The sequence below is a fragment of the Pinus tabuliformis genome, chromosome 8, assembly GCF_031772625.1.
Source record: "Pinus tabuliformis cultivar Carrire ecotype Pingquan chromosome 8, CPIR1, whole genome shotgun sequence".
Taxonomy (NCBI): Eukaryota; Viridiplantae; Streptophyta; class Pinopsida; order Pinales; family Pinaceae; genus Pinus; species Pinus tabuliformis.
In genome coordinates, this window is record NC_142294.1 from 123156469 (window position 1) to 123165858 (window position 9390).

Sequence of the window (9390 nt, forward strand, 5' to 3'; positions counted from 1 at the left end):
GGGTTTTTATTTCCATAACAATACCTTTCCCATTTGCTCGAGAATGTAAGGTCTTAGCATATTTTGGCCCTGATCAGCTGGAGCGATAGTCTTCCCTTTAAGTGCATCATTGAATGAGATAAATCCATTAGGGTTTCCATGATTTTATTAGAGTTTCTGAAGGTTATAGAACCCCCCCACTTTCTCAAATTTAAAAGCATCATAGAATCCTTCGCCACACAATAATATTTCAATTCGAGAGAGTTTTGAAGCACTTTACCTTCATATATCAATACTTGATGTGTTACTGGTAATCTATAGTCATTTTGGATGCTTGGCTTTAGTTGTTACACTAGATCCATGCCTTGGATCCAACGGATTGTGGCCTTCCCATTTAAATTCTTGACAAATATTTGGTATTTTTATCTTTCTTTATGGCTTTTGTCTAGATATGGATCTAAATGGCAAAGACGAGATCCAACAAAAAACCAATCTGGAGGTAATATATCTTCACTTAGATCTAATCAGATTAGGTGTTTAAGGAATGAAACCCCCAAATCAATAAAAATATCCCTCACAAAGAATGTTGAAATGACCACCTTTCTTCCAATCATTTCAGATTTAGAAGGAAGAGTTCTTCATGTGTGATTGAGCCTTTCTTATTTGAAGTCCATGAATCCTCCTCAATTTGGGGTCCCATCCTACCAAATCTCACATTCCTTTTCAGATTTGGAGTAAAAAAGTGTTTGGCACTACAACCACTCTATGTGGGTAGATCTGTTGCCTATGGAGTAGATCTTGATTCGTATGTTGGATCTTTGGGTTGACATCTTGATCTCAGAACATGCCCATTCACGTGGGTCTTCAGTCAAGTAGAAACATTTTTGGTCCTTGAGGGTCAAAAGAAACAAATTCTAGAGAGAACAATTTACTACCTACAAAGACACATATAACTAGCTCTTTCCACCCTTGATAAAACTAATATCCCTACTTTTAAGCTTTCTGATGATTCTTGCAACCTGTTAGAGTTTGACAACAACGTCATGTGAAGTAGCGATGTCATGTGAGACAAGACTTTTATAATTTTAATTTAATTATTAAAATTATTAGGTGGATAATAGGGATTTAATCTCCAAAGATGTTCTAGAATATTCATATTAGTATTCACAAATTAAAGTTTGAGATTTATCTCTAATGTCATTATGCTCTTTTTTCCCTTTTTACCTTCCTGTGACCTTTAATGACTTGTTAGACGATTAAAAAACTGCCTGCCGTCGGATGATTCCCTTGGTAGTTAGGGTAACAAGGTAACCACCTACCCTCTTTTGGTTTCTCTGTTTTACTTACACACTGAACTACTCCATTTCTGCAATGCTTAACATCGAACTGCTCCATTTTTGCAATGGTTAACACCGAACTGCTCCATTTCTGTAACTCTCAACACGGAGCTAGTTTTCCCAACTAGTGGTATCAAACTGACAGCGAAATTTAATGCACAAGGATTGAATCTCCACACCCCAATCTCTCAGACCTGCAGCTCCATTTCGATATTATTTGTTGACTATTGATATGGTGGTTTTCTCCTCACCTGGGATGCTCGTTTTTTCATTATTCCTTTTCAAAGTGCACTTTCTGTAAATTGGCTATAAGTGCATACTTTTCATAGATAAAATGTCCTATTTTCTATGACTCGTGTGACAATTCTCCTTCAGCGCTAGAACACACAAGGCCTTTATTGCTTTGGCCAGGTAATTGGTTACATTTGATATTTTTTTTATCTTTCCTTGTGATTATTCGTTTATGTTTTTTAGAAACCCTCGGTTTCATTGACAGAGCCTTCGTATGCTTTGTTTTGTTCAGGTAAATCATCAGTGACTGGTCTCAACTTTTTTCATAACCCTTGCCGCATACAATTACTCAGTCATGTAATTTCTTTCCAGGTAAGTCTTTCTCCTTTGAACTGCTCGAAGAATTGAATGGGTTTACTTAGCATTTAGGTTATCGTTTGCTCTACTTAATTGTATTCATGGTTGCATGGAGTTCCCCTAGGGTTATAGATTACGACAGTGAAAAAGTATTAATTCTAAGCTTTGTACAATAGAAAATGGAGGGTAATACTTTCGAAGGAAGGTATTTGATTTCAACTTATTTGAGAGCTTTGTATTGTTTGTCTTGTGGAAATATCCTTGGAACTCTGGCCTGGTTAGTTACACTAAGATTAGAGATTTCTAGCAGATATTTGTAGCTGGTTATTCCAAGGTTTTTGGTGTTCAATTTCTGTTAGATCACTAGGATTCTAGTAGTTTGGTGGTTTAGATAAAATTGTGGCTCAGCTTGTGATAAGAAAATGTTGGTAGCAGGCATTTTCGGCATAGATTGAAATATTTCCTACTCTCAAGTGGTTAAAGGCAAGTTTTTATTTTTCTTTGTTTTCTGTGTGTGATTTCATCTATGAGGACATTAGTGAATGTGGTTTTCGTTGATGTATCCAATTGGGCATGGACAATATAGTTTGCTATGAGAAGCCTCTGCTACAATATGAAGTATAGTAGATTTCAAATTCAAATAGTCATCCAAATTATTGTAAATTTGATGAGAGATTCTTGCATAAGCTTTGAAACTCGGTCCTCTATTTGAATGCAATATGTCTTTGATGCCCTGTAATAAATTGGAACCTCTACAGCAAACTCCTTCCTTAAACGAGACCTTAAATTTAAGGCATCCTAATTTGATGAAACCTCCAAACAATTTTCTTATGCAACCATTGCCATAGATGAGCATAATTCTGGAGATGTCCCCAACTCGGTTCCCTAGGCCTCAGTTAGCATTTCCCCCATAGAAACTACCTTCTCATGATTCTTCTACCTCATAGCATTAATGCCACCCTCAAAATTTTTAGTGAACTCCAAATCATAAGGCACACAAATCTATGCACTGTAGTCTCTAGTACCAACCCAAGCAGACTTTGCCTGTAATCCATTTCCAAATTCATGAGAAACAACTGGATGATGCATAATAGGATGGAACATGCGTCAGAAATATAGAAATGCCATAGAGGGAGGGCAGAAAAACCATTTGTAAAGGTTGCTGGTATAGAAATCCACACCAATATCTCCCATCTTCTTGATGAGAAGTGACTTGTTGCCTATAATTGAGCATTCTAGGTTTAGTCCCTTTGAAACAGTGAATGGCTTTTTGCATATGAGGTTTTTGAGTACATTCTTGTGATCAAGTTGGAAAATTCTCGTTAAAAAATATTTTATTTAATTTCAAATCTTTGGGTTAACGAATATGTTTAAATGATGAATGTAGTAAGATTGGCATGTAGTCAAACTAGAAATGAAAATCATTCAGGAAAAGCACGAGCTTGTTTTCTGAAAGCAAATAATGAGGGAAATGGAGATTCTCCGAAGGGAGAATTATCCACACATCATGCAGTGTTATGGCATATTCAAGATAATTCTCCACACATCGTACAATGTTATGGCATATTCAATTGAGGAGGAGAGATCTCTTTTGTGTTGGAATACATCGATGGTGGAACCCTTATGTAGGTTCATCAAGCCCACAAGAAAATCCCAAAACACTATTTGGCTGAGGTTGTTAGGTAGGTGCTCAAGGGCTTGCATTAAGAACAAAATTGTTTACCGTGATATAAATCCCTCCAATTCGCTGATCAATAAGAGAAGAGAAGTCAAGATTGTTGATTTCGGTGTCAACACTGTGTTGACTCACACTTTGGCCCAATGCAATTCCTTTGTGGGCACTTATGCTTATATGTGTCCTGACAGGTTTGATCCTGATGGGTACTGTTGAAAGTATGATGGATACTCTGCAGACATATGGAGTTTTGGATTATCTTTTATGGAATGTACGCTTGGAATGTTTTTTTTGTTTGTCTTTGGGGAAGAGGCCTGATTTGGCCTACTTTACTTTAATGGTGGCCATCTATTTGGGCTACCCTCCATTGTCGCCACCTGATGCATCACTAGAGTTTTAGAGTTTTATTTGATGTTGCCTTCAAAATGATGCGTTACTTCGCCATACTGCACATCAGCTACTTTCTCATCCATTTTTGAAGAAGTATGAATAGCAATCTTGTGACCTGTCTCCCTTTGTGCAGTCTTTACACCTGTAGAATTTTGAATTCCTTTCTATATTTTGAATATTGTACTTGAGAGCATTCATTGACTTGTAATGAATGTACACTCTTGGTCTCTGGAACTCTATTTTGTAAATCATTTTGCAATGCAACTGTAGTATTCTTTACAACACTTTGTCATCATGTTCGTTTTGTTTTTCCAGTGGTAAAATTCAAATGTATTCCTTGGAAATCCAATCATTTTCCCTTTCCAGTATTCCAATTATTATTCCACCCAACTAATGGAAAAGCTATTCTTATTTCTAATGTATGGCATGCACTCTTCCTGTTTTGCTAAAATTTCAGTGCAGTGTTTATAATCTGTCTGGTGTGCTTCTGCATCTTGGAAATTTAATTCTATGGTAAATAATTGATTATTTTAACTTAATCACATTATGGAGGTTGTTACCGTTAAAAATAATTAGTGCCCTATGTACAAAGTGTATCTCCTGACAAAAGATGGAGAATTTAATTTTGATTATCACCCTAATCACATTAAGAAAATTCGGTGTTTGGTGTTCGAGCATCTCTTCAGGCAAAATATGGAGAATTTTGATTTTGATTATTACCCTTGATCACATTAGAGAAGCTATACAATTTAAACAATTTCAGTGTGTTCTGTACAAAGTCTCTCCTAATAAAACTAGAGAATTTTACTTCCAAATGATTTTGACTTTCTAGACAAAGCTGTGGAAATTTGGATTTTGATACAATTTAGTCTTTCCACTGTACATACAATAAATAGAGAGATTGATTTTGATATGCTTTGACTTTGATTTTAGGTAGTTACTATGACATAGGGGGCTTGGAGGAGGTTTGGAATGGGGACTTAAAAAGGCTTGGATGTCTGTAGTGAGCCGTTGCAAGTAAAAAACAAACTGTATTTTCTTGCGAGCACTTAAGGGAGTTTGGAGGGTTTTACTTTATAACTGAATTTTTCAAATACTTTAAAAAATTCCACAAATATTTCAAATATGGTAAGAGACGAGTTTCGTCCTTTCATTGTTATGTCATTCTACAACTTAAACATAAAATCCAATCAAAAACTGCAGTTGATGTTAACATAAATGTTTTGTGTGTATATGTGTGTTTGTCTGTGTTCTCTTTCTGCAATTTTTTTTAAAAGCTTAGAGAAAATTTTCCGCTTCTTCAAATTAAATGGAGCAAAAAGAAAATTTAATTTGCATGAACTCTCTTTCCCATCTTCCTGATGGGAAGTGACTTGTTGCCTATAATTGAGCATTCTAGGTTTAGTCCCTTTGAAACAGTGAATGGATTTTTGCAGATGGGGTTTTTGATTACATTCCTCTTATCAAGTTGGAAAATTCTCATTCAAAAAATATTTTATTTAATCTCAAGTCTTTGTATTAATGAATATGTTTAAATGATGAATGTAGTAAGATTGACATGTAGTTAAACTAGCAATGATCCATCTCAACCTTGGGATCATAAATTCTAGAAAAAGTTGTAGACTTGTTGTTTAAAAGCTCTAGGGTTCAGAGATTAAAATAAAACTTTTTGTGATGCTGCTAGCTTGTCTGCAACCCTTATAATAATATTAAAGTTCAATTCTGGTTTTAAAAAAAATACCACTTTTAAGTTGAAGCATCTCAAAAGAGGATGACTGGTTAGACTTGTTATATATATATATATATTCAAATAGGGATACACATATATATACACAAATTATCAAATATGGAAAATGTTTTTCAATTTTTTGGTAAGTATGGTAGCAAGCTGGAAAAGTTTTCAGAAAGTCACATTTCTGTTGTTTCAAACAACTTTGCTGTAAATACACAAGTTCAAGCAATATCATCTATTTTCATATTTATAGCCTCTTAATTGGTCTTCTATAATGCTCATTCATTGGATCTCACACCCTCTCTTATTAGGGAATGCTCCATCACCATGAACAAAAAGGAACTTTAAGAAATAACCCATCCTTTTTCAAAATGACTGAAAACTTACCTCTTTTACGAGCAAACATCATTCTTCGCTTTAGAAGCCTTTGCTACAATTTGAAGTATGTCAGATTTCAAATTCAAATAGTCATCCAAATTATTGTAAATTTTATGAGAGATTATTGCATAAGCTTTGAAACTCGGTCCTCTATTTGAATGAAAATATGTCTTTGGTGTCCTGTAATAAATTGGAATCTCTACAACAAACTCCTTCCTTAGACGAGACCTTAAATTTAAGGTGTCTTGATCTGATGAAACCTCCAAACAATTTGGTAAAGAAACCATCGCCATAGATGAGCATAATTTTGGAGATGTCCCCAAATCGGTTCCCCAGGCCTCAGCTAGCATTTCCCCCATAGCAACTACCTTCTCATGATTCTTTTGCCTGATAGCATTAATGCCACCCTCAAATTTTTTAGTGAACTCCAAAGCAAAAGGCACACAAAGTTGCGCACTATAGTCTCTAGTACCAACCCAAGAAAACTTTGCAGGTAATCCATTTCCAAATTCATGAGAAACAACTGGGTGATGCATAATAGGATGGAACATGTGTCGACAATAAAGAAATGCCATAGAGGGAGGGAAAAAAAACCAATTGTAAAGGTTGCTGGTATAGAAATAAGCACAAATCTCTTGCATATCAATATCTACATTCCCAGTAGCATGGGCACCATCTACAAAAACTTGATCTACCCCTTCATCTCTGCATACCCCGATCAACTCTTTTATATTTCCCATCTTCCTGATGGGAAGTGACTTGTTGCCTATAATTGAGCATTCTAGGTTTAGTCCCTTTGAAACAGTGAATGGATTTTTGTAGATGGGGTTTTGAGTACATTCTTGTGATCAAGTTGGCAAATTCTCATTCAAAAAAGATTTTATTTAATCTCAACTCTTTGGGTTAACGAATATGTTTAAATGATGAATGTAGTAAGATTGTCATGTAGTCAAACTAGCAATGATCCTTCTCAAACTTGCGATCATAAATTCTAGAAACAATTGTAGACTTGTTGTTTAAAAGCTCCAAGGTTCAGAGATTAAAATAAAATTTTTAACTTTTTGTTGCTTAAAATCTATGGGGTTCAAATAGATTAGTATTGATTTGGGTGATTTTAATTAAGCTAATATCATATGATGTTAATTAGAAAATCGTTATCTTTCTTTTACATTATACTTTAGATCTCAACTATTTTTTCAGAAACCAACACATTCTTTGTTGTGTGCCATTATAAATTTGAGTCCATAGTAAAATCCATTTCATTTCAAACGGGTTTGGAAATTTAATGCTTTAGTAAATAATTGATTATTTTACCTTAATCACATTATGGAGGTTGTTACCATTAAAGAGAATTAGTGCCCTATTTACAAAGCGTATCTCCTGACAAAAGATGGAGAATTTAATTTTGATTATCACCCTAATCACATTAAGAAAATTCAGTTTTTGGTGTTCAAGCATCTCTTCAGGCAAAAGATGGAGAATTTTGATTTTGATTATTACCCTTGATCACATTAGAGAAGATATACAATTCAAACAATTTCAGCGTGTTCTGTACAAAGTCTCTCCTGATAAAAATAGAGAATTTGACTTCCAGATGATTTTGACTTTCTAGACAAAGCTGTGGAAATTTGGATTTTGAGACGATTTTGTCTTTCCACTGTACAAACAATAAACAGAGAGATTGATTTTGATATGCTTTGACTTTGATTTTAGCTAGTGACTGTGACACAGGGGGCTTGGAGGAGGTTTGGAGTGGGACTTAAAAAGGCTTGGATGTCTATAGTGAGCCCTTGCAAGTCAAAAACAAATTTAACAAATTTAAAATAAATTATTCTGACCTGATTGAACTTCGGCATTATATGTAACTCAGAACGCAGGGATACAAGTAATGTGGACTTAGAATGTAAAAATGGTGTAGATGTTGAGGTTCAGCCCTCTCAAAGAAACTGGTGTTAAAACAATATGGTTAGAAATAACCTTCAATATAAATGACCTTAATCATCTTGTAATGTGGTTACTGTAAAATTCACTTATTTTAACTCAAAGATATCTGAGTAAAATCTAACCCCAAATTCCTTGTTAAATATTCAATGTAAATGACCCTAATCATCGTGTGATGTGGCTTCCCTCTCTCTAGCATCCCTTCAGGGATGGGCAGAACCCAAAGATGTGAATTTCAACCTCCCTGGAAAATATCTTTGCCTAACATCCCTTTCAGGGAGTGTCACACACAAAAGAGGTGAGTTTCTGTTTGCCTATCGTCTCCTTCAAGGAGTGTGAGAAGAAAAAATATTTGGACGGTACAAAAGAAACTAAAAATATCTTTGAATAATCAGCTTGGGGAATGACCAAACAATATTCTTTGGTGGAGATTTCACCAACGTTAAACAATATGTTACAAACCTTGATGATAAGGGGTTGGAAAAAAATTAAAGAGGAAAAGGGAAGACACACACTATGAACTGTAAGACCCTATCATTTTTATTTGTCAAAAAAATAATCATTTGCATTTTGAAAAACTTACACAACTTTTCAATTTTGTAGTGCTTAGTTATAATGGTAGCAAATTTGATGTGCCTCATGTGTTTTACTAAAATATATATTTAGTTGTTTACATTGTACATTGTGGAAAGGAAAAAGAAATATAAATATAAATAATTGAATTCATAATTGATATCTTTTTAATCATTTTTATTTATATAAATATGTACACTATTTTGACAAAATTTTCAATAACATATTATATATTTTTGGTAGTGTTTTTTATATGTGTTAGACACCTGTAGAATTTAATACTTATTGGAGTAGAATAATTGAGTTAATTATTTTGCAATTTTTTTCCCTAAAAAATTATATAATATCTAAAATAAATATTTATTTTTATAAATTTGATATTCATAAAATTGTAAAGTTTAAAATAATTTAAATGTTGTTTTTCGAGACTGTTGTTAAATTGATTTATACAAAGCCAGTCGATTTAAATAATGTTCAATGAATCTCATTAATCCATGATCAAACTTCAATCATAATTACTAGTGAAAAACACTTATTTGCATAATAGAGTAATTGGGTTAATTATCTGGTTTTGTTTCCTTGGAATTAGTGTTAATAGTGTTTTAAATCAAATACATATTATAAAAAAATTTGACATAATTACTAATGAAAAGCACTTATTTGCATAATAGAGTAATTGGGTTAATTATCTGGTTCTGTTTTCTTGGAATTAGTGTTAATAGTGTTTTAAATCAAATATATATTATAAAAATTTGACAGAGGCTAATTCCTAAAATTGCAAATCTTAATTGATTAGT

The 9390-nt window shown here is 33.7% G+C and overlaps 1 pseudogene; it reads right to left on the minus strand.

Moving 5' to 3' along the window:
* Window positions 1–6093: 6093 nt before the first annotated feature.
* LOC149234437 (putative L-cysteine desulfhydrase 1 pseudogene) lies at window positions 6094–6819 on the minus strand (annotated as a pseudogene).
* Window positions 6820–9390: the final 2571 nt, after the last annotated feature.